Here is a 27256-nt window from a genome sequence, read left to right on the forward strand (position 1 = left end):
GAATGCCACTAATCATCAGCAGCAGCACCCTAACATCAACAACAGAAGTCAGAGGAAACCACCAACACTCAACAAATACATCATGCAACACCAAAAGAACTCCAAATTGGGCAAGATTACAGCAAATACACCTCCTGTAGAGCCCAAGAAGTTTCAACTCAAATGGATAAATAGAGACGTTAGTCGAGTGACCTTGAAAAAGTTGGCCGACTTAAGTCTCATGATGGAGCAAGTCACAATTTGGAACTTCCAACTTGTGGAAAAGGCCTCCAAAAGTTGCAGGACAACAGAAAATACAGTAATTGCAAAGCCCAAGAAGTTTCAACTCCAACGAACAATCAAAGACGTTAGTCGAGCGACCTTGAAAAAGTTAGCCGATTTAAGGTTTGTGCATGTTTGTTTTTGGTCTTGCAGGCTTGGTTCTATGCATTTGCAGATAGCTGGAGGTACACTAAAACATGGAACACTTGGAAACATGTTCACAAGCCACAACACACAACAACTCCAACAACATGCAGCATACAAGGAGAAACTACATGCCCACAATGGACATTCAGAACTACAGCACAGTTTTAGCTGTGCAGAAGTCCTGGAGGTACTTTTCCTCTGGTTGTTTTACTTGTGCAGGTACAATACACAATTGAAATCTCCAAGAACAAGGTCTACATCAGGGCATACTAGGACCTCTTTTCAGCCTCCCATTCAAGCCAACTTCTTCCCTGCAACATCTGTAACTAAGCTACAGCAGGGAATGAAGTGCAGGGTGAGTTGCACCATGTGGACCTGTCCAAAGGCCTCCAAACTTTGCAGGATGGCAGAAAATAATATAGGGATAAGGCCCAAGAAGTTTCAGCACAAACGGACAATTGGAGACGTTAGGCGAGCGACCTTGAAAAAGTCAGCTGCCTTAGGCCTAAAGAGGGTGCCTTTTTTCCAACTTGTGCAAAAAATCACCAAATCTTGCAGAACTAAAGAAAGGGCTGTTTGTGCATATCTCAAGAAGTTTCAACTCAATCGGATAATTGGAGACGTTAGTCGAGCGACGTTGAAAATCCTAACAGACTCCAAAGCACTCCTGGAGGTCCTTTCCTTGTTGCTAGCTGGTGCAAGTTCTTTCTTGCCTTTGGTTGTTTGTTGTATTGTTGTAGGTTGCTGGATTGATTCATCAACATGCACTAACAACAACTACATAGAAGACACCACAGATACAACCATCAACTCCAAGACCCCTGTCTGTCTGGTTTGGCTTTTTGTTTTTCTGTTATGTTTTTTGTGCAGGTACAACAACTGATGGGAAACCTTGGCAGATTAAAAGCATCAACAGAGAGACAACAGCCTTCCAAGATAGGACCTCACCAACACAGCATCCCTACACCCATACATATTCCATCTCTGCAACACCTGCAGCAGATCCACTGCTTCCCAAAACTCTTGAACCTCCTTGCTCCTTTAATTGTTATGTGCAGGCACATAAGATACCCTCAAAGGAGCTGCTCAATCCTTCTTTGGAGACAACAAGAAGCTGCCTACAGGTTTGCAACAACCCCCACAACTATCACACTTGTTTGTCTCTTTGTTTGCTTGTTTGTGCAGGTAAACAAAGTCACAGACAAAGGGACATAACAGCCACAATTGCAAGGGCCTCACCTACTCCCACCAACTCTCCATGCATACATGTTGTATACCTTCAACACCTGTAGCAGCCTCCTTCCATCCAAGTATTTTGGAACTCCTTGACTGTTTTCATTGATGAGAAGACAAGAAGATGGAGCGCCAACAGACACAATGCTGAGTATACAACCTCCACCTGGAACTCTTGGCTTGCTTACTTGCTGATGTGCAGGCATATCAAACAGCAACAATGGACCCTTCCAAAGTGCAAGGCACCTTCAGACATACATTTAAGCCAGGGATTCACCCTTGGAACTCTTTCTTGGTTTAATTGTGGATGTGCAGGTACATCCCTGATCAGTCGACAACACTGGAACCACCCAACCAGCTGTTCAAGTCAGGGCTGCACCACATACAAAATGCATGTTACACATACTCTGTCCCTCAGCTTCCTTAACTACAACCCCAAGAAAGCTGGCTGCTATTGCTTCATTTTCCTATCATTTCACCCCCCTTAGCTGCTATTGTTGTTCCTGCATAACTCCTTGAACCTACTTGGTACGATATGACTAAAAAGGGCAAAGATGAAAAGAATTTCCCCAACCCATGCGAGATAGAAGGTTTGTATACTTGTTCTTCTCAATGTAGCTATGCCTGAGTCGTAGCATAATTGAATAGGACTAGTGTAGGTTACTTTCTTGTATTCTCATGGAAGGGGAGAGTCTCCCTTATTTATGCTTTCTTAGTCGATTTGTATCGGGAGGAGTCCTCTCATAGGTTTACTGCTTTTTAGTTATAGTTAGCCCTTTTTGTATCGGGGATGAGTTAGCCGACCTTAGTAGGTTAGCCGACTTATGTACCAACATAGGATCGGAGGTAAGGTTTTATGTCCCCTCCTTGTATTTTTCTGTTTTATTTTTATGTTAAGGCTTGGGGGTGATGCTCAACCCCTGACTGTGCACGAGAGGTGGGAGCCTCGTGTAGGGTCTGTTCCCAAAAAAAAACAAAAAAATAATCAAAATCTATCATAATTATTTTTTATTTTTTTTATTAACGGAATATATTATTGTATTAAAAATATTTTAGTTATATATTCACCACGTGCATTAAAACATCTCTTTAATAAGTATAATATATTGAATTCAAAATGCATTTCAATTAGAATTCAATATTATACATTGTTATGAATTCAATTGTTGTTATTTCAACAAATATAATATATTTCTAACAGCGTAAATTAATTTGAATAGTATTAGAATGTTTGAAATTCACATATAATACTTATAATACATTTATATTAAAAATATTTTAATTATATATCCACCACATGCATTAAAACATGCATATAATAAATATAGTATATTGAATTCAAAATGTATTACACTTATTGTTTATATTTATTTCTTTTATTATGTTAGAAATGCATTATATATGTATTTATATAAAAAATATTTAATTTAAAAAATAGTAAAAGCATCATTTCTATAATATTCAATTTAAAATTAAGTTTTAAATTAAAATTAATTAATTATTATTTCTAAAAAAGAGAGAATAAGGAAGAGAAAAAAATGGAGAGCAAAAAAGAAAAGAAGGAAAAACGGACAAAAAAAAAGAAGAGAAGAAGTAGAGAGAGAAAAAGAGAAAGAGAACGAAAGAGAAAGAGAAAAAGAAATGGAAGAGAGGGAGAATAGTACGGGAGAGAAAAAGAAAAGGAAAGATACTTTATCTTTTTGCTATTTTAAGTAAGAAAAAGACTGATATTTTTATTAAAGGTAAAATATATATTAAAATTTATAATTAATGTTATATGCTATATTATTTAAGTAAATGAGCCTAATAATTTTGTGATATTTTTTTCAAATTTATTCACGCTTTTCATATTTAATTTTTGCATATGAGTTTTAGTATGATCAGGTTGGATAAGTTTTTTTTTTAATTGAGTTTGTATTTATTTGACTAAAAGTAAAATTTAAAAGTAAGCAATTATCACCCATACCCATCGGAAGATGAATTTTTCGGCGTATGTGAATTTTGTGTTTCATTTTTGTGAAATTTTCAAGTCTTAATCTACGTTCTTAAAAATATAATAAAATATTCAAATAACTAATAATAATTCGAAAGTAGATTGAATGGAGAAAAAATGGAGAATCAAAACTTATAGGCTAGAAAAAGATCTTTTAGATTCACGTTTTTGACCCCAAAGTTAATCTACGGCTTCTTGCATATGCTTTGCACTGTTTTTTTTAAATTAATTATTATGTTTTTTTTTACATCATTTTTTTTCTTTTCATTATTATTTTAATTTGCTTCACTGAAGTTGTTGGTATTCGAAAACAACTTCTCTACCTCTAATAGATAAAAATAAAATTTACGTACAATCTATTTTCACTGTACCTTACTTTACGAGATTTTACTATATGTTATTGTTAGTTGTAATGTTCAATACTAAAACTCATCAAATACGGATGAGAAAATAGATAAACAGACACCTACGTGTTTGGGCAAAAAAGGAGAGTTGGGGTGTTGGAGAAGAATGATAAAAAAAGTTAGAAAGGATGTTTATGATTTGGATAAAAAGCAATTCAAATTGAAATATTGAATCAAATTGATTAAATAAACTAATTTTATTTGGATTTGGTTTGATTTGAATGTACATTTATAAAAATCGATAATATTTGATTTGGTTTAATTTTGTTCAAAAACTCTGAAAAACTAATCGAATTGAACAAATAAATTATATCCATATTTTTTTATAATTATATATACAATGGTATATTATTTTTTTTATGAAAAGTTTTAAATATCTTATATATGTTTCCATCAAAATATTTATTTATGAAAGAAAAAAAGCCTAAAATAAGTTTTTAGTTTTGATTGATTTTTGGTTGAACTATTTTCGGTTTTGATTAGCCATTGAACTAAGTTTTTAGTTTCAGATTTCGTTAATCATGTCTCTTTCATAGGCTTGGAGTTTCACATTACTATCACGTCAAAAGTCTATATATATGAATAGAATTTCATTAAATGTAATTTTATAATAATATACGTGAAGATTTACCAGCATCGACACCACATATTACATATAATTTGCATATGCTCACCATCATCATATTCGAATGATACAATAACCTTATGTTATTCCTCCTGTATAAAGATTAGTAAACCAGAAACTATAAAGATAAAAATAAAAAAATAGTATCCGAGTCCACAAAATTTACTGTGTGTCCTTAAGAAATTTAATCCCCTCACTGTACCCGAGGTTATGGATTATTTCCTCCCAAGATAAAACGGATAAACTATTAAATAAGTAGCGGTACCTCAAACTTCAATAATTTCAACGAACTCAAAATCCAACAACAAAATCACACAAAGACTCAACTTTGTTTGTAAGAAAATATATGCAGAAGAGGGAGAAATTCAATGTTTAAAAATGAGAGAAAAATCCTCTATTTATATACAACAAAGGATAGTGTGAATAGATGCTTATTGTGGCTTATCAAAAAAGTCACAACCTTTCAGAAAAGTCGCAACTCTTTTAAGAAGTCACAATTTTTTTTAGAAAAGTCACAACATTTTGGAAAGTCACAACCTTTCGGAATGGTCACAATACTTTAAAAGGTCACAACCTTTGGAAAAGTCACAACCATTCGGAATGGTCACAACCCTTTGAAAAAGGCACAACCTTTCGTAAATGTCACAATCTTTCATTTCCCATTCACACCTTTAAAACCCAACAATCCCTTACATGAATGGAGAATGACTATTGTTAAAACATATGCATAAAAAACTATGTGATTTGTAAGTAAGAATTAATTGCATCTGGATAAGTAGGTTTCCCTTTGAACTTTCCATAGTGAACATATATCAGATACACTCAGTCAATCGGTAGATTTTATATCTTGGAACCGCCGAACTTTGGTGTATACCTAGACAACATAACTCACACAATCAACCATTTAACTATTTTTGGTTCTCATTGTTTTGTTCGTTTCAGCCATGAACACTTCTTGGTTCATAAGTGCGTAGAGAACTGGCCTTACCAGATTCTCCTTGAAGCAGCTTATACTTCACACTAACATAGGTGATATCTAAATGTGTTATCCCGTAGAAACATCATTTGATATGCCCTATATCAAACTTAGATATCATTAAAAGGTCCTAATGCCTTATCCTTGTTATTGAACATAGTCGCATCATGAGAATGGATCATAAAAATTATTTTGACAATGTTGAATCGTCATTAATGACTTTGTTTGATCTCCTTGAACCTAGATCTTGGGATCTCTAGTCTTCTAGGTAGATTTACCGCCACAATGATTTGTCCTCGGCCATAGTCCTATTCTCGTTAATGATCTCTTCAACTCCCTCTCTAGTTAGGCCTTTTGTAAGTGGATCCGACACATTATCCCTTGACTTTACATAGTTAATTATGATAATTCCACTAGAGAGTAGTTGTCTGACGGTATTGTGTCTTCATCCTATATGATGAGATTTTTCGTTATATATCATGCTCCCTGCCCTACATATTGCAATTTGACTATCACAGTGCCTACTGGTGCCAAAGACTTGGTCCAAAAAAGAATATCTTTCAAAAATTTTTAGAGCCATAGAGATTTTTCACCGGCCTTATTTAGAGTGATAAGCTCAGATTTCATTGTAGAGCGAGCGATACATATCTGTTTGAAAGATTTTCAAGAGACTGCTCCTCCACCAAGAGTAAATATATATTCACTCATGGATTTTACTTTATTGACTCGGTGATTCAATTTGCATCACTATATCCTTTTAGTACTACTGGATATTTGTTATAATGCAAAATATAGTTTTGAGTATGTTTTAACTACACCAAAACTCGTTTCATTGCCATCTAATGAACTTGGTTGGGATTACTTATGTATCGACTCAATTTACTTATAGCACAAGCTATGTCTGATCGTGTACAATTTATGATGTACATCAAACTTCCCAATACTCTTGCATAATCCAATTGAGCCTAACTTTCACCTTTATTCTTAGCAAGATCAAGGTTCACATCAATTGGTGTTTTTGCACTTTTGAAGTTTAAGTACTTGTACTTTTCGAGTACCTTTTGGATATAATGAGTTTGAGACAATGCTAGACCTTGAGGAGTTTTGTGAATCTTAATTCCCAATATCAAATCGGCAACTCCTAGATCTTTCATATCAAACATACTAGAAAGCATACGCTTAGTCGAATTTATGTTTGCAATGTTGTTACTCATTATTAGCATATCATCCACATATAAACAAATAATGACAACTTTATTTAGAATGTTTTTAATGTAAATACATTTATCACACTCATTAATCTTAAATTCATTTGTCAACATAGTTTGGTCAAACTTCGCGTGCCATTGTTTGGGTGCTTGTTTTAGTCCATAAAGTCACTTAACAAGTTTGCAAACTTTATTTTCTTTACCAAGAACCACAAAGCCCTCGGGTTGTTCCATGTAAGTTTCTTCCTCCAATTCTCCATTTAAGAAAGCTGTTTTTACATCCATTTGATGGATTTCAAGGCCATTTACGCAGTAAGTGCAATTAACATCCGAATGGATGTAATCCTAGTTATAGGTGAGTATGTATCAAAATAATCAAGGCCTTCTTTCTGTTTAAATCCTTTGACGACAAGTCTTGCCTTATATTTGTCAATAGTTCCATCAGCTTTTATTTTTTTTTTGAAAATCCATTTTGAACCCAAAGGTTTGTTTCCTGATGGAAGATTAACCAATTCCCAAGTATGGTTGCTCAAGATTGAATCAATCTCACTATTGACAGCCTCTTTCCAAAGGATGAGTCCGCAACAGACATAGCTTCTTTGAATGTTTGAGGCTCATGTTCAAGAAAAATGTTACAAAATCAGATCCAAATGAAGTAGATGCCCTTTGACGTTTATTACGCCTTGAAATCTCTTTATTAGGTACATTCTCCTTTGGTTCTTCAATTTCCGTATAGTCATGAATATACGAATGTTTGAACTTATGAACCAAAAATCGACATGCTATACTATTTGTAGCATATCCAATAAAAACACAATCCACAGTTTTAAGTCCTATTGTGACCCTTTTATGTTTAGAAACTTAGATACCCCATACTTTAAATATTTCAAGTTGGGCTTTCTTCCTTTTCATTTCTCATATGGAATAGACTGTGTTTTTCTGTGAGGATAGCTTCCCCACAAGTTTTGTGGTAAAACCTAAACTTATAAGTTAGGCATTCATCATTTCCTTTAAAGTTCGATTTTTCTTTTCTGTAATTCCATTAGATTGAGGTGAGTAAGGGGCAGTAGTTTGATGGATGATTCCATTTTCCAAACATATTTCTGCAAAATGAGATTCATACTCTCCACCTCTATCACTTCTTATCTTTTTTATCTTTTTACCCAACTGATTTTCAACTTCAGTTTTTATATTGCCTAAATACTTCTATTGCTTCATCATTACTATTCAGCAAATAGACATAACAATAGTGCAATCGTCAATAAAAGTTATGAAATACTTTTTTCCACCACGAGATGGTGTTGACTTTATATCACAAATGTCAATGTGAATCAACTCTAAGGGATCATTCCTTTCAATAGATTTATAAGGATGCTTAGCATAGTTAGATTCAATAAAAATTTGACATTTTGATTTATTGCACTCAAAATTAGGTAAAACTTCTAAGTTGATCAGTTCTCACAAGATTTTATAATTGACATGTCACAAACGTTTATGCCATATAATTTGACTCAAGAAAGTAAGAACGACCAGAAATATTGAGTTTGAAAAGACCTCCCGTGAGGTTAATCTTTTGCTACAAATATTTTTTTCTTATTTATTACAACTTTGTCAAATACAAATATTGTTTAAAGTCAACACCGTGTTAGATGTCCTTTCTAAGAGGACCTTTCCATATTTTTCAATTTTGGTTGTTACAGAATTACCCATGAATATAGTATCATCGGGTCCAGCAAGAGCATATGAACCAAATGCTTCTTTATAACACAAAACATGACAGATGATTTCTTTTATCAATATTCATGTCTATACAAATAATTATATTTTAGTAGACATGTATTTTCATGAAAGATCACAAAATATAATAAACCTTTGAAAATAGTTTGTGAAAACTACTAAGACAATAACACATTATTTAACTTAATCATCTTTAATTTGACCAAGGTTATGGTAAGAAAAAAAATACTACTTTATCGTATCAAGTCTAAGATTTCTTCATAATGTACTTACTTAGACATAGCAGAATCATATAAATACCATGGCAAAGACTTCTAAGATCTGTCGTGCCCCAATCCAAAAATGTCAGATACAGAAAAAGAAATTAAATTCCTTAAGTTTGTTATTCCTCCTCTATTAAGGTTAGTAAACCAGAAACTATAAAAATGAAAATAAAAAAATAGTATCCGAGTCCACAGAATTTACTGTATGTCCTTAAGGAATTTAATTCCCTCACTGTACCCGAGGTTATGGATTATTTCCTCTCAAAATAAAATGGATGAACTATTAAAGAAGTAGTGGTATCTCAAATTTCAATAATTTCAACGGACTCAAAAGCCAGCAACAAAATCACACAAAGTGCCGCTGGGGCAATTAAAGTCATTCCCCAGGTTGTTACGGATGCCACTATGGTAGAATCCATAAAAATTTGACCTAGACCCTCAGCACCTAAAAAATCCATTTGCTAACAAACACAAAAAACTGGTAAAATCACTTAATTCCTGTTGCGTTGCTAATAAAATACTCTTAAACCCCTATAAATCGCTGCTAGGGCTACTGGAGTCGTTCCCTAGGTCGTTACGGATGCTACAATAGAAGATTCTAAGAATATTCGACTTGGACCCTCGACACCTAAAATATTTGTGGGCTAACACATACAAAAAACTAGCAAAATGATTAATTCCTATTGCGTCGCCAATAAAATGCTTTAAAACCCTCTAAAGTGTTGCCGGGGCAATTGGAGTCGTTCCCCAAGTTGTTATGGATGCTACTTTAGAAGAATCGAAGAAATTTCGACCCGAACCTCTGGCACCTAAAAAATCCATGGGCTAACAAATATGAAAAATTGGCAAAATCGACTAATTCCTATTGCATCGCCATTAAAATGCTCTAAATCCCCTCTAATGCATCACCGGGGCTACTGGAGTCATTTCCTAGGTCGTTAAGGATGATACTATTGAAAAATCCAAGAAAATTCGACCTGGACCCGCGACACCTAAATTATCCGTGGGCTAACACACATGAAAAACTGGCAAAATCAATTAATTCCTATTGTGTCGCCAATAAAATACTCCTAAATTCTTCTAAAGCGCCGCTGGGGCAATTAAAGTAGTTACCCAGGTCATTACAGATGTCACTATGGAAGAATCCATAAAAATTTGACCCAAACCCTCGGCATCTAAAAAATCTGTGTGCTAACACACGCGAAAAACTTGAAAAATCTCCTAATTTCTATTGCGTTGCCAATAAAATGCTCCTAAATCCTATAAAGCATCGCCGAGCTACTGGAATCGTTCTCCAAGTCGTTATGGATGCTACTATGGAAGAATACAAGAATATTCGACCCGAACTCCTGCCACCTAAAAAATCCATGGGTAAAACATACGAAAAACTAGCAAAATCGACTAATTCCTATTGTGTCACTAATAAAATACTTCTAACCCCCTATAAAGCACCGTCGGAGCAATTGTAGTCGTTCCCCAGGTCGTTACGGATACTACTTTGGAATAATTCAAGAAAATTCGACCCAGACCCCCGGCACCTAAAATATCCGTGGGCTAACACACACGGAAAATTGGCAAAATTGACTAATTTCTATTGCATCACTAATAAAATGCTCCAAAACCCCTCTAATGCACCACCGGAGCTACTGGAGTCATTCCCTAGATCGTTAAGGACGCTACTATGGAAGAATCCAAGCAATTTCGACTCGGACCCCCGACACCTAAAGAATCTGTGGGCTAACATATACGAAAAACTAGCAAAATTGACTAATTCGTATTGCGTCGCCAATAAAATGCTCCTAAATCCTCTAATTAGGCATCGGGGCTATTGGAGTCGTTACCCAGGTTGTTACGGACGCTATTATGGAAGAATATAAGAAAATTCAACCCAAACCCCTGACACCTAAAAAATCTGTAGGCTAACACACACAAAAAACTGAAAAAATCAACTAATTCCTATTGCATCGCCAATAAAATACTCCTAAACCCCTCTAAAGCACCGCCGGCCTACTGGAGTCGTTCCCCATGTTGTTACAGATGCTATTATGAAAAAATCCAAGAAATTTTGACCTATACCCCGACACCTAAAAAATCTGTGGGCTAACACACACGAGAAACTGGCAAAATCAGCTAATTTCTATCTCATCACGAATAAAATACACCTAAACCCCTCTAAATTACCTTCGGGGCGATTGTAGTCGTTCTCTAGGTTGTTATGGAGATACTATTAAAGAAACCAAGAAAAGTCGACTCGGAATTGCCACATTCTACACCATAATTAAATAATATATGCATTTTAACTTGCCGAATATCGAAATCGAAATTGCTCGTAAGCCACATTCTACGGAGGAGAAATGATACATCGTAAACAAAGAGAAAATAATTTATGAATCGATACAGAATAAAAAAAATATTACCATATAATAAAAATAATGAAAAAGAGTGAAAACAAAAATCTCTAATATATCATACATAATTTTTATACATATGTTTTTCTTTGAATTATCCAAAAACTCTACATCACTGCACTAATTATTAATTAGTTCCTGCAAAGATATGAAAGAGTTGAAATCTTTCGTTTTCAATGTAACTACCAAACAATTTATGTAGATAACTAACGTGGGAATCATGCAAAGTGAAATTAGAATTCTTAATCAATTGCATAAATTTGAAATTAGAATTTATAATTTTTACATGTACATGAATTAAATTTTACCAGTTATCCATAATGTACGTGTAAGTGTGCATATAATGATATAATATACGGTAAACGTGGGAAAGTTGAAATGAAAATGGTAAGGAAAATGAAAAAATGAGATAGTTTCCTCTTACTATACTCTTATTTTTTGGTAATTTTTTTTCCAGTTTTTTTGTAAAAAAAAATAAAATAAAAAAAATTAAAAAGTTCGGTATTCGGGAAATCCCGAATCCCGAAACCGAAATCCCGAATACCGAAATCGAAATACCGAAATATCAATTTCGGTACCGAATACCGAACCAAAATACCGAATTATCGAATACCGAAATACCGAAATACCGAAATAGCCGGTTCGATTCGGTAATTCGGTTTTCGGTATTTTATGCCCACCCCTATTCGTAGGTACCCAGGGGATCAATATGTGCGACTTCGACATGATTCACAACTTATTTATTAGCATTTAGGGGCCGCACAAACAGAATCATATGATTTTCTAATTTTTTTTGTGTTAGCTCATTAATATTTCTAGTGAACTCGCTTCTGGTTAATTTTTCTTCAAAATCTTTACATGACACTCCGTAGGTATTCGGGATCAGTGCGTGCAGCTTCAGCACAATCCATTGGGCATTCATAGCATTTAGGGCCGCACAAGCTTTTAAGGTAAAATAGATGTAGATACAAACTTATTATATACAACTATACGCATACTATACCTAAAGTGTGTTCTTGAAATGAAGAAAAAAATCATGTCAAGAGAATTTATATGTAATTTAACAAAACAATATGAATTTTTGTAGATAAATTTTTATATAGTAATATATATTGATATATATATCATAATATTTATGTTGGACTGTATATTTTTGATAATTAGAAAATTTATTCATAAATAGCATTCAGTGACTGCGATTTATGCCTTATCATTCATCTTTTCATCTTTTCTTCCATTTTTCGATATTTGAGTTGATGTTAAAGTAGAGTTTGAAATATTGGATCAAAAGCCTCAATGATTAAGCATAAAAACACTCTTTGTAACCATTTAGGGGGCGCACAATCAAAATTAGGCAATTTTCTTATTTTTTTCGTATGTGTTAGCCTATTAATATTTTTAGTGATCTAACTTCTGGTTGATTTTTCTTTGAAACCATTATGGAACCCTTCGTAGGTATTCGGGGGATCAGTATGTGTGGTATCGACATGTTTTATGGCGTATTAATAGCATTTAGGAGCCGTACAAGCAGAATCATACAATTTTTTGATTTTTTTCATGTGTGTTAGTCCATTAATATTTCTGCTAATTGGCTTCTTGTCGATTTTTCTTCGAAATAGTTATAGGACTCCCCCGTAGGTTCCTAGGGGATCAGTATGTGTGGCATAGGCATGATTCACAATGCATTTAGCATTTTGGGGATGCACAAGCGAAATCAGATAATTTTTTTATTTTATTCATATGCGTTAGCACATGAATATTTTTAGTGAACTGAATTCCGATCGATTTTTCTTCAAAACTATTATGGGACCTTCCGTAGGTACCTGGGGGATCAGTGCATGCGGCCTCGGCACGATCCATTGGGCATTCATAGTATTTAGGCTGCACAAATTTTTAAGATAAAATAAATGTACATACAAACTTATTATATACAGCTATACCCATACTATACCTAAAGTGTGTGTTTGAAATGAAGAAAAAAAATCATGTCAAGAGAATTTATATATAATTTAACAAAACAATATGAATTTTCGTAGATAAATTTTTTTATAGTATTATATATTGATATATATATATATATCATAATATTTATGTTGGACTGTATATTTTTGAAAATTAGAAAATTTGTTCATAAATAACATTCAGTGACTGCGATTTATGCCTTATCATTCATCTTTTCATCTTTTCTTCCATTTTTTGATATTTGAGTTGAGATTAAAGTAGATTTTGAAATATTGAAAAAGCCTCAATGATTAATCATAAAAACATTCTTCGTAACCATTTAGGGGCCGCACAATTAAAATTAGATAATTTTTTTATTTTTTTCGTGTGTGTTAGCCCATTAATATTTTTGGTGAACTAACTTCCGGTCGATTTTTCTTTGAAACCATTATGGAACCCTTCGTAGGTATTCGGGGGATCAGTATATACGACATCGACATGTTTCATGGAGTATTAATAACATTTAGGAGCCGCACAAGTAGAATCATATAATTTTTCTGATTTTTTTCGTATTTGTTAGTCCATTAATATTTCTACTAAATTGGATTCTGGTCGATTTTTCTTCAAAATAGTTATGGGACCCCCTGTAGGTTTCCAAGGGATCAGTATGTGTGGTGTCGGCATGATTCACAATGCATTTATAGCATTTAGGGGCTGCACAAGTGGAATCAAGCAATTTTCTAATTTTTTCATTGCGTTAGCACATGAATATTTTTGGTGAACTGACTTCCGATCGATTTTTCTTTGAAACTGTTATGTGACCTTTTGTAGGTACCCGAAGGATCAGTGTTGCGGCCTCGACATGATCCATTGGGCATTCATAGCATTTAGGGTTGCACAAGTTTTTAAGATAAAATAGATATAGATACAAACTTATTATATATAGCTATATACATACTATACCTAAAGTGTGTTCTTGAAATGAAGAAAAAAAATCATCTCAAAAGAAATTATATGTAATTTAACAAAACAATGTGAATTTTCGTAGATAAATTTTTATATAGTATTATATATCGAAATACATATCATAATATTTATGTTGGACTGTATATTTTGGAAGATTACAAAATTTGTTCATAAATTGCATTAAGTGAATGTGATGTATGCCTTATCATTCATCTTTTCATTTTTCCCTCCATTTTTTGATATTTGATACAAAGTTAAAGTAAATTTTTGAAAATTTGATCAAAATCTACCGTGATTAAGCATAAAAACATTCTTCGTGAGCATTTAGGGACCGCACAAGCAAAATTGGGTGATTTTGTTTTTTTTCGTATGTGTTAGTTCATTAATATTTTTGGTGAACTACCTTCCATTCAATTTTTCTTTGAAACCATTGTGGAACCCTCCTTAGGTACTCGAGGGATCAGTATGAGCAGTGTCGACTTGATCCACGGGGTATTAATAGCATTTAGGGGCCGCATAAGAGGAATCATGTAATTTTCTCATTTTTTCGTATGCGTTAGCCATTAATATTTTAGGTGAACTGGATTTCGATAGAATTTTCTTCTAAACCTTTATGGGACCCTATGTAGGTACTCGAAGGATCAATACTGTTGCGTCCACATGATCCATTGTGTAGTCATAACATTTGAGGGGCGCACAAGCGGAATCAGGCGATTTTTTAATTTTTTTCGTATATGTTAGCTCATAAATATTTTTGATGAACTAATTTCTAGTTGATTTTTCTTCGAAACCATTATGAAAACATATGTAGGTACTCAAGCATTAGTAGGTGCAGTGTTGATAAAAAGTATTTTAAATATGTCTATAACAGTATACCTATGTCATTGATAAATTCCAATGTCTATAGGATTTTCATGACCCTATGTGATATTACTAGGTACTAGTATATAGTACTCTAATAGACTATTTTTTTTAAAAAAAATTCTCTTTTGTACTAGTGTGTTACTGTGCCACTGCAGTACATTTTACTTTCACCCCTGAATCATGGAAGGACTGCAATGTATCATTACATCAGTTACATGGCCATAGAACGTTTTAGTTCTTCTTTGACTATACCGGTTAAACACATAGACTTTTTTGTTTATAAACACTCCATATCATTCCATTCTATTTTTATCGTTCGTTCTCTTTGTTGTGTATACATTTTAAAATTTATATTAAAAAAACATACTATAATAACTTTAGGAACCATTTGGGATGAGGTATAACGTATAATAATTTTAAAATAAAATATAATATTATTCTATCCGACATTTGATTTGAGGTATTAGGTAATCTTTAGGTTATTTATCCCATCATTTATATCTTAGTGAGGAAATAAATTATTCTTTATAAACGGTGAAATAAGTTATTCTGAAATAATTAATTTCGGGATAAGTTGTTCCCAACCAAACGATCCCTCAATGATATATTCATTATTTTAAGAGAAAAATTATTTATTAGTTTTTTTATTCAATACATTTATTTCTTAGTAGTACCTATTTAGCACATTATCCAAAAACATAATAGTCTTATTTATAAAATCAATTTAATAACTAAAAATATATTTTAAAACTTAATATTTATCAATTATTTTCAATCAGCTAATTTAGTTCTTATACTAATGGAGAATTTGGCTCTTCTTCATTTCTATTTTTTCTATTTTCTCCAAGTTCTTATTTAGATGATCAACACGTGTTATAAATTTAAATCACAACAAAGTAGAACAATTGAAGTGAATGTAGGTTGACTTAAATAGTGTTGTAATAACAAATAGTAGTTTTTTTAGAACCAGGTTTAATTTTTTGAAAGGATAAAAAGGAAAAAATATATAATGAATGTTTGGAATAAAATATTTGGAGAAATATTTACCCTATTGGGATAGGGAACTATTAAATTTATTATCTTTTGCTTGTTCTAGTTGTACATATATAATTTTGGTTTCCTATTCTTGAAAAATAGTACACTTCATTCCAAGATATTCTGTTTAGTTTATTTATATAATTGTTTTGTGCCTTCAGCGCTATTATTATCTTATGGCATTTTCTTGGTTTGTGTATAATTACAATAACCCCCACCTATTTCCATATTAATGCAAAAAATGTAACTTTTTTCATCAGTGCTTCTCTTTTCAGAATCCCAAATACACAGACCGTCATGTCAAGGCTACTGCTCTGTTACAAGTCCACTTTTCTAGACAAATGGTTGGTGGAAATCTTGCTTCTGACCAGCAAGAAGTACTTCTTTCTGTTGGTAGGTTGCTTCAAGTAATGGTTGATGTGAATTCAGATGGCTGAATCCAGCACTTCCTAGAAATGTGGGGGCATGATTCTGAGCTTCTTGAACTTCCACAATTCACAAAGAAAATGGCTAAGAAATGCCAAGAAAATCTAAGAAAGAGTGTATTTGATTAAGTGGAGATGGAAGATGATAAGAGACATGAGCTATTGCAAAAGTCAGAATCACATCTTATGGATATTGATTGTTTTTCAAGCGGTATTCATACATTGCTTTGACATATGATGTGCTGGACGATGGTAATGTGAGAGCAGGAGACAATGTGACTTTGGTAACCACTATTTTGATGCTCTCTGTTATTGTTTGGTAATAATCTCATTTTGTGGTTTTCTAAGAAGCAACATATTGTCCCATGTTTATATATTGGTTGTTTCAAAATGTCTTTTCTCTTTTTATCTGCATAGAGGTAGTTTTTTTTTGTTCTTCGAGTGTTTCTTATTTCATATTATCACTGATGTGTATTGTAGGTGTATTTCCTATTCTTGAAGGATAATCGAATAGTTGATCAATAAGGTTAAATGTGTTCGCATCTTTATTTATACTATTTAAAATAAGATCCGAGTTATTTATAAGGTTCAATATTCCTTATTCGTGCTTTGTTTTTAACATTGTTATATCGATTGGATGTAAGGTGTTTCAAGATTATGTGTGTTTAGATTAATCTATTTGCGACAAAATATTGTGGATGAAGCTTTTGAAAGCTGTTAGTATTAGAGTGAATGTCTAGAAATATATAAAAAAGTGAAAAAGTTGTTGAAATCGCTTGTGAAAGAACCAGGGATAGGGACAACGTCAACACCTATCAAGACCATATAAAACAGAGGCTAATTCTAAATATCAGTGTTGATAAAAAGTATTTTAAATATGTCTATAACAGTATACCTATGTCATTGATAAATTCCAATGTCTATAGGATTTTCATGACCCTATGATCCTTTGACCTCCAATGTATAAAGGGCATCCCAAGTAAGTAATAGGGCCATGAGTAATTTTGAAGCCAGTGGTAGAAGTGACCCTTTCAATGATCTCAGGATCAGTATTCAGAGGGATCAAGCACTGACTCTTTTGTGTGTTAATTAGCTGGCCTGATGTCTGTTCATACACTTCCAGAGTCTTCATGATCAGCTTGAGAGAGTATCTACATGTTGAAGTGAAAATGATTATATCATCAGCAAAACTCAAATGATTAATCAATGGACCTTTCTTCTCCATGTGGAAACCTTTGTACAAATAGTGTTGAAGAAGGTTATTGAGCAGTCTTGAGAGTACCTCAGCACCTAAAATAAATAGGGCTGGGGATAGTGGATCTCCCTGTTTGAGGCCTCTTGTAGAATGGAAAAAACCATGCCTACCTCCATTCACAATAACTGAGTACCAGTTGTTAGCCATAAGCCTCCAAACCATGTCAATAAATATTTCTCCAAATCCAAACCTTCTCATGACTAGACATATAAATGACCAAGACACCCTGTCATAGGCTTTGGCCATGTCTAATTTGATCACCACATTATCTCCCAGCTTTGGTTTTTTAATGCTATGAATAATTTCCTGTGCCAACATAATGTTTTCAGAAATACTTCTTCCCTTAACAAAACTTGATTGATTTTCAGAGATTAGTTGAGGGAGAATAGGAGCAAGTTTGAGACAAAGAATTTTAGAAATAACTTTATTAGTGAAGTTACTTAGTGAAATAGGCCTGAAGTCTGATAACTTATTGGGATGATCTACTTTTGGGAGTAGGACCAAACAAGCATGTGAGATGAACTTAGGAAGAGAATGCCCAAAGAAAAAGTATTTCACCAAATTGAATAAGTCTTCACTGATGATATTCCAGCAAGTTTGGAAGAACTTGCCATTAAAACCATCTGGACCTGCAGCAGATGCATCACTGAGGGAAAATACAGCTTCTTTCAGCTCCTCTTTAGTAGGCATAGCATTAAGGGACTGGTTTTGCTGATCTGTGATGGTGTTGGGAATGCAACTGAGGATATCTTCATTGATAACATCATCCTTACCAGTAAAGATCTTCTCAAAAAAGTCACATGCAGCATTAGCTATATTCTGATCACCTTGAATAGTATTATCCTGCTCATCAGTAATCTGATGGATGAATAATCTTCTTCTCCTTCCTCTTATAATAGCATGAAAGTACTTGGAATTGGCATCTCCCTCCTTAAACCACTGAAGCTGAGTTTTTTGTTTAAGGATGGATTGTTCAGTTTTCAAGTATTTAATGTACTGAGCATTTACATGATTCAACTTGATCTTGTTATCTTCAGACTTGTCCTGGATGAGAGCATCTTCTGCTTGCTTTACCTTCTCTTCAAACTTTTTGACAGCTTCAAAAATGTCACCATACTGTTGCCTTGACCAGCTACTAAGGGTGTTAGCCACCCTCTTAAGTTTCAACTGGAATACTCTCATTGGATTACCTTCTACTGGTCTTTTCCAGCAGTCTCCAACAGTATCTAGAAAGGTCCCATTCTCCACCCAACAGTTAAGGAACTTGAAATATTTGATAGGAGTAGTGTGAGCCTCCTTGCATTCCAGTAGAAGGGGGCAGTGATCTGAACCTGTAGAAGCAAGATGAGTCACAGTAGTCATAGGCATCATCTCTAACCACCTATCATTCACCATGGCCCTGTCCAGCCTCTTCCAAATTCTAACCTCCATGTCCCTGTTGTTGCACCATGTAAACTTCTGCCCATTGAAGCCCAAATCAGTAAGACCACATGCCTCAATTACACTTATGAACTCAAGACTTTTGTTCATATTGTAAGGTTGTCCTCCTAGCTTTTCATCAACATCAGTGATCACATTAAAGTCTCCAATAATGCACCATGGTTTGTCTGTGTCAGCATACTGCAACATCTTATCCCAAAGAGTTCTTCTCATATAATCCTTACACTTGGCATAGACAAATGTAATAATATGAGAGTTTGGATTGGCCACATGTTTGATTTCACATGTAACCTGTTGTTCATCTTGGTCTACAATGGAGCAGTCCACATCCTTGGTCCAAAATAACCAAATCTTATTATTAGGGTTATGTATTGCACTGTCCATTCTCAACTGAATTCTGTAATGGTTGAGCTGAGAATGGTTAGCAAATGGTTCAAGTATTGTCAACATAGATAGTTTGTGATAATCCTTGAGTTTTTGGAGTCTATCCAAGGCACCTTGAGTATCAATACTCCTTGCATTCCAGCATATTGTATTCATCATCAAAGTTTGATGGATTTGGACCTTGTGTTGATGCTACTCTTACAAGCAGCATTATCTGAACTGGTAGAGTTCTCTTGCTTCTTTTTTTTCCTCTTACCCTGTTGACCCCTGGGTGATAGGCCCTGCTTCTCAGACATCTGCAGTACTTCATCTTGGATTACAGTATCTGTGGTAGGATCAAATGTCCTCAAAGGATATGCACTAGTTTCTTCTTCCTCCTCATTAGTTTGTTCTCTCTGATCAGAATCCTCTTCATCTTCAGAGTGAGTAACTCTATATTCATCCTCCCAATCTTCTGATATGAATCTCTTGTTGAGTACACATATCTCAGTAGATGTAGTCTGAGCCTGAAGAGGTGGCACATGAATCCCAGCCTGTTCTTCAACCAGCACATAATTTACCCTCTGCTAAGAAGTTTCAGATTGAGTGTGCTCTTGTTTACTTTGCTGTTTCTTCATTGCATCCCTCTTCTTCTTACTCAAAGATAGAGTACTTTTATTGTTCATGAATTGAGTTTTTGCACCATGTTTTGGATCACCACCCTTTGGAGAAACAACATTTCCCTTATCAGTTTCAGCTGCTTGGAACATTTCAGAATTTTGTTGAAACTCAGCTTGTTGGACCTGCATGCTGGACTTTGTGGCATCTGGAAGAGTGGTTGGAGGGGCTCTATGGTCTGCAGTATGGTTACTCAATGGATATTCCTTCCCCCTGGTTTCCCCTTCCTGCAAATTAGTTGTTGTCTCCTGTACTCCCCCTTCCTCACCTCCATAAACTTCTTCAGCCACAACAGCAACATTATTTAAAACATTAAAGCTATTGGGGGAGCCATGGGGGTGTGGGAGCACTGAGTCAATACCTGGGCCTTTGGCATTATTGCACTCCACATCAGCATTCTTTTCTACAAGTTTGCTAGTTCCCTTCCTTTTAAAAACCTGCTGAATGGGCTTGTGGGGATTGGGGACCAATATTCTATGGGGAGGGGGCTGTTGACTCTGGACTCCAGAATCAACATTACATATTTGGATAGTATCATTATTAATAGTAAAGAGAGTACCTGAGGGCAGCATGTTCCTTGGTTGTTGATTATCACTGGTTGTTGGTTGAGGCATTTTTGAGCTTTCTCCTTGGTGCATCCTGCTTTGTTTGCTTTGTTGCAGAGTTCCTTGTTGGTGGAGTTGGTTATTCTTCTTGGTTTTCTTTTTTTGAATTTGCCATTCCTCTTTTTGTTGGTTATTTTCATGGTCTTCATCTGTATTATTAGACTGCTTTTCCTTGTTGTTGTTTTTCTCTTGGAAATGCTGTTCATTTGCCTTACCTGTGCTGGTTTTGTCCTTGTCTGCAACATTTTCTTCTTGAATTTTCTTTTGCCTGTTTTCCTCCTCTCTTCTCTTCACTGTACAGGTAGTGTGAGTGTGGCCTTGATGCTTGCAGTGTTGGCAATATTCAGGCACCCCTTCATATTGAATTGGTTGCCATCTACCCTTGCCATTCACATCTTTTTGAAAGCCCATCCATACATGTTGGGGTCTTTGTTTGGTAAGATCCACTTGGACTTTTACTTTAGCTACACTACCTCTAGTTTTCTTATATGTGGCCAAGTCCAGGAACAACACTTTCCCTAATGGAGATAGTAAAGGTGTAACCACTTCCATACTATAGCAATGCCAAGGAAGTTCTGGCAGGATTGCCCAAATAGGTACCAAGGGAGTTTCCTCCTCTGGTTTAAATGTGGGAGTCCAGAGCTGTAGCCTCATGAGCTGGCCATGGATAAACATTTTTCCTTTTAACCACACTGTTGTATGATCAAACTCATTATCCAAATCAATGTATATGTGTCTGGAGTTGAAATGAGTCAGTTTAACCCCTCCTTTAAGCTCAGTTTGAAGGATGAACTCTTTTCTAATAATTTCCATCCTTGGCATTGTATGTGTAAACTTCCCAATAAGGGTGTATTTACACTTAGCTGCTAAGTTGACCATGAAGTCCTCTTCAGAAAATAAGACTGCAGGGTATCCTTGCTTTGTGGTGATTTCAGGGGGGGAGATACCAATAGGATTACTTTGGACAGTCTCTTGGGCTCTAAGTCTGGTAGCAAGAGTGTGTGTTATAATAGGATTTGGAGGGTTGGGAGTAATTGGAACAGGAGTTCTGGTTTGGTTGTTGTTTTTGGGAGCATGATTGTTCCTAATTGGTGGCTGGCTGTTCTGATCTTTTTTATGGTTATTGGGATTGAACACCTCAAAGTTGTTGGAAATTTTCAAGGGGGCAGAGTTGGGAGTGTATGGTTTGTGACCAGCTGTTTGGTTTACTGCAGGACCTTTGGGATGTAGATTTCTCACACCACTTTGTTGGATTTGGCTTTTACCTTTATCAGTAGTTTTATCTCTTAATTCAGTCTGTACACTAGCCATATTATCCTCAGTATTACCATTGACAATTTGGACAGCACATATAGTATTAGAAATCAATTCAACAGGCTGCATATTAGAATTTAAGGCAGTGGCTGGCTCAATTGCATTAGATTGTAATTGAGCTTGAATGCCAGTATAAGTACTTCTATCATGAACAACATGACTATCAAGGTTAGGATACTTACCTGGTGATACTTGCACAAGAGCTCTAATTTTCTGAACACTGGGATCATTTGGCACTGCCATTATCTCCTGCTCAGTATGATCAACATGGTCATTATTTGGTTTAACATGTGTAGTAGCTAGTTGATCTCTTTGACATTGAATCACATTTTCCTGAAGCTGAAAAGTGTCCTGGTGCAATGAAGAATTCACTGCACCATCTGCAGCCTCATTGTGTTCCTCCACCTGATGAACATTTGTGGGACTTTTCAAATTTGAGCTATTTGAGGGAAATTCGAAACAACCTGGATGGTTTTTTGGATTCATATCAGCAGTGTGATCATTTTGACATTGGTGTTGCTGCAATTGGATCACCTGAACTCCGGCGACTTCACCTTGGTAGTCGTCTTGACGACTTTTCAAATTTGAACTACTTGGTGAAGATTCGAGACATTCCATATGTGTGGGGAGCTTCTCAACACTGTTATGAACTCTTTGGGCTTGGTCGCGCATCAATTGGTTCGCCGGAGCTCCGGCGACACCATTGATGTCAGTCTTCACATGGAAATTTGAAGCAATTGGTTGATATTCGAAGTGGCTCTTGGTGCCTAGGGTCTGCTCCTCATCATCATGAACACTTTGGGATTGGTTTTTTCTCATTTGGATCGCCGGAGCTCCGTCGCCGATGACCACTTGTTCGCCGGCGATGATTTCACCGGATTTTTTTGTTCCATGAGGAACGCCATACCCTTGCGAACAAAGCCCAGGGGGTGCGGTGGCTCGAATATCGCCGGAACTTCCTGGGGAGAGAAAGCGCAGTGGTGGCGCAGTGGCGGCGCTGCTGGGCAATTGCTCCTCTGCTTGGCTTACAATTTGTGGATTGTTCTCGTTCCAATTTTGAATTGCAGGTTGTATATGTGATGAAGAATCAGTACCAATATTGCCTATAACATTTAGCAATCCACGATTTCTCAAAGATATGATTTTTTCAGCTTGCAGCAGCTCTTCAGTCGAACAGTTAACAGTGATCACTTGTGTATTTTGTAAATTTGAAGAGCTGTAGATGGAGTCTGATTGTGAGATAACTTTTGTTGTGTTCGTATCGACCGAATCTACGATTCCGTCTTTCGAACGAAATTTTTTGGGGTCCGGAGGTGGGTCCCACCCCATTTCGTTTTTTTGACTAAAATGCCCTTCCTTGGGAGCTTTCTTTAGAGAGAAGTTTTAGAGAGAAGATGAATTCATGAAATGATAAAGTGATAGGGTTTAGGGTTTAGGGTTCAGGGTTTAGGGTTCAGGGTTCAGGGTTCAGGGTTCAGGGTTTAAGGTTTTTTTTTTTTTTTTTTTTTTTTTTTTTTTTTTTTTTTTTTTTTTACGGGAACAGACCCTACACGAGGCTCCCACCTCTCGTGCACAGTCAGGGGTTAAGCAACACCCCCAAGCCTTAACATAAATAATCAAAATAAAAATACAAGGAGGGGGACATAAACCTTACCTCCGATCTTATGGTGGTTCATAAGTCGGCTAACCTATTAAGGTCGGCTAACTCATCCCCGATACAAAAAAGAGACTAACTATAACTAGAAAGCAGTAAACCTGTGAGAGGACTCCTCCCGGTACAGTTCAACTATGAAAGCATAAATGAGGGAGACTCTCCCCTTCCATGAGAAAAAAGAAAGGTAACCTACACTAGTCCTATTCCAACTATGCTACGTACCAGACATAGCGACATTGAAGGAGAACAAGTATACGAAACTTCTATCTCGCATGGGATGGGAAATTCTTTTCATCTTTGCTCTTTTTAGTCTTGTCGTACCAAGTAAATCCCGGTGAAAAATGCCTTTGTATCAGTATCATGATTACCAGCTATGGGGGCTGCATGGTGGTCCAAATGTATGGTTGCTGCAGACCTGCACCTGCACAGATAGACAAAACCAGAAATATACACAAGCAACCAAGTCTGGAGGTTGCTGTACATGGGTGTGTTGGTTTTGGCATCTGTTGTTGCTGATGCTGTTGAACTTCATCTTTCAATTTCGCATTTTCAGCTTCAGCTCTGTGATTGAGTTGTTGTTTGGTGTGTGGCTGAGTAGTTGTTTGGTGTTGTGTTCCCACAGTATGTATATGGAGTTGATGGAGGTGTAAACTTTTACAGCAGCTTATGATATTGTTGTTGGTTCTTGGATGTTGTCTATGAGGGTGTTGGAGTTCCTTCTGGGCTGTATCTCCAACAACCTGCATAAACAAAGAAGAAAACAAACAAGCAAGCACACAATTATGAGAACAATTCCAAGAGTTCTGTTGTACAAACTCCTTGTTGCTGCCATTGTAGTTAGTCTGCTTGTTGGTCCTTGCTTTGAAGTGGTTCATTCTTGTACCTGCACAGCCAAATAAGACCAGCAATACATACAACCAAAGAGGTGTGCAAGCTGCTGTAGCATTAGCTTGTATTTGTTCCTTGGCTGCTGCAAATTGGTGGAGCTGTTGCAGATGTTGATGGAATGCATCTGGTATGCATGGAGAGATGATCCATGCTTTAGTATCCAATTGTGTACAATTATGAGGATCTGCACCTGCACAGACAAACAAAAACAAAAACAACAAACCCAAGGCTGCCAATCTGCAGGTGGTTGCAGGTTCCCTAGGCTGCTTGTTGATCTTTGTTTTGAGGTGGTTAGACCTCTTGGAGTACCTGCACAGCAAAACAAAAACAACAACCTTGTATATGTTTCTTGTCTGCTGCAGGTTGATGGAGTTGTTGCTGGAGTGTGTTGATAATGGAGAATGTTGTTGGCAAGCTGGTTGTGTTGCTTCATGGCAGCCCCAGGTTACTGCAGCCTTTTTTCCAAAGGGGGACTGCCAGTTACAATGATGTAGCTGAGGATGATTGGGGCTCAATACAGATCCAAGGAGGGAGCTGCATCTGGGGTACCTGCATAGACAAACACAACCAACAAACCTCCCAAGCAAAGAGAGCTGCAGGTTTCTGCATCCATGTTCCTTGTGTGTTGCAAGTTGGTGTAGTTGTTGCTGTGGAGTGTTGATAGAGGATGTGGATGGAAAGCTGCTCCATAGGAGCCCCAAGACTTTGCAGCCCTCATAGCAGTTCCAAAGAGGGCCTGCATAAGTGGACAAAGGCCATGTCCAATAAGATGGAGGAGAACAAGGCCAAAAGCTGGATTGGATGTTATGGGAATGTGTCTGTGGAGTCCTGGTGATCAACTCCAACTTCTGATGGAATAGTTCCCCAGTTATTGATGTCCCTAAGCAAAAACAATCAGCCAAATGCAAACAACCAAACAAACACAAGAACCAGCTGGAAGTTGCTGTTCTGCATAGTCTTTGTGGAGGCCTAGTGTACATCTTCTTGTTGCTTCCTTTGTGATTATGGTGTTTGTTGGTATCAGTTACACAAGTGTCCTTTGTTGTGATCAGGTTCAACTTGGAGTACCTGCACAGACAATCAGAACCAACAAGCCACACAACCACAGCCAAAGACAAGCAACAAAGCAAAAAGGTGTTGAACTGCTGCAGGTGTTGCAGGTGTTGGGCTGCTGCAGGTGCTGAGTTGATGCAGGTGTTGTCCTCTATGTATTTGATGTTAAAGCATGTTGGTGTAAGCCTCCAACAACCTGCAAATACACAGCAAATAACCAAACACAAGCAAAGACCTATACAGGTTAGTAGAGAAGAATGGATCTCAAATAGGATTTTGGAGCCTGTTAGCATTTTCCATGTCGCTCGACTAACGTCTCCACTTATCCGTTTGAGCTGAAACTTCCTGAGGTTTGCATATATATTCATTACTTTAGCCATGCAAAGTTTGAATGCTTGTTTCCCAAGTTGGAGCTTCCATTTAGCAAAATTCTTCCTTTTTAAGGTTAAGACAGCTGATTGTTTCAAGCTCGCTCGCCTAACGTCTAAAATTATCCGTTTGGGCTGAAATTTCTTGGGTATTATCAAAAACATATATGCTACCATCCTGCAAAGTTTGGGAGACTTTGGACAAGTCCACAAGCTACTCCCTACCCTGCACCTGCTGCCCTGCTGAGGCTTAGAGGTTGCAGGGTATTTGGAAGATGTTGTTGTGCTCTTGTCTATGTATTTGTTGTTGAAGAATGCTAATATATTACTCCAGACACCTGCAATAATACAGCAAACAAGTCCAAACCAAACATAATGTACACAGACTAGCAATAAAGAGGGGACCTCAATAAGAGCTTTGGAGAGTGTTATCATTTTCCAAGCCGCTCGACTAACGTCTCCAATTATACATTTGAGTTGAAACTTTATGGAGTTAGCATGTATATCCTCTCCTTTAGTCCTGCTAAGTTTGAAGAATTGTTTCCCAATTTGGAGGGTCCAAATTACTAAAGACCCTCTCTTTAGGCTTAAGGCAGCTGAATGTTTCCATGTCGCTCGCCTAACGCCTCCAATTATCCGTTTGGGCTGAAACTTCTTGGGGCTTGTCAAAATAATATATTCTAACATCCTGCAAAGTTTGGGGGTCATTGGACAAGTCCACATGCTACTCCACACCCTGCACCTGCTGCCCTGCTGAAGCTTAGAGGTTGCAGGGTGTTTGGAAGTTGTTTTTGTGCTCTTGTCTATGTATTTGTTGTTGAAGAATGCTAATATATTACTCCAGACACCTGCAATAATACAACAAACAATCCCAAACAAAAAATAATGTACACAGACTAGCAATAAAGAAGGGACCTCAGTAAGAGCTTTGGAGAGTGTTATCATTTTCCAAGTCGCTCGACTAACGTCTCCAATTGTCCATTTGAGTTGAAACTTTGTGGATTTAGCATATATATCCTCTCCTTTAGTCCTGCAAAGTTTGAAGACTTTTTGCCCAAGTTGGAGGGTCCAAATTACTAAAGACCCTCTCTTTAGGCTTAAGGCAGCTGAATGTTTCCATGTCGCTCGCCTAACGCCTCCAATTATCCGTTT

This window comes from Solanum dulcamara, chromosome 8 (genome assembly GCF_947179165.1).
Source record: "Solanum dulcamara chromosome 8, daSolDulc1.2, whole genome shotgun sequence".
Taxonomy (NCBI): Eukaryota; Viridiplantae; Streptophyta; class Magnoliopsida; order Solanales; family Solanaceae; genus Solanum; species Solanum dulcamara.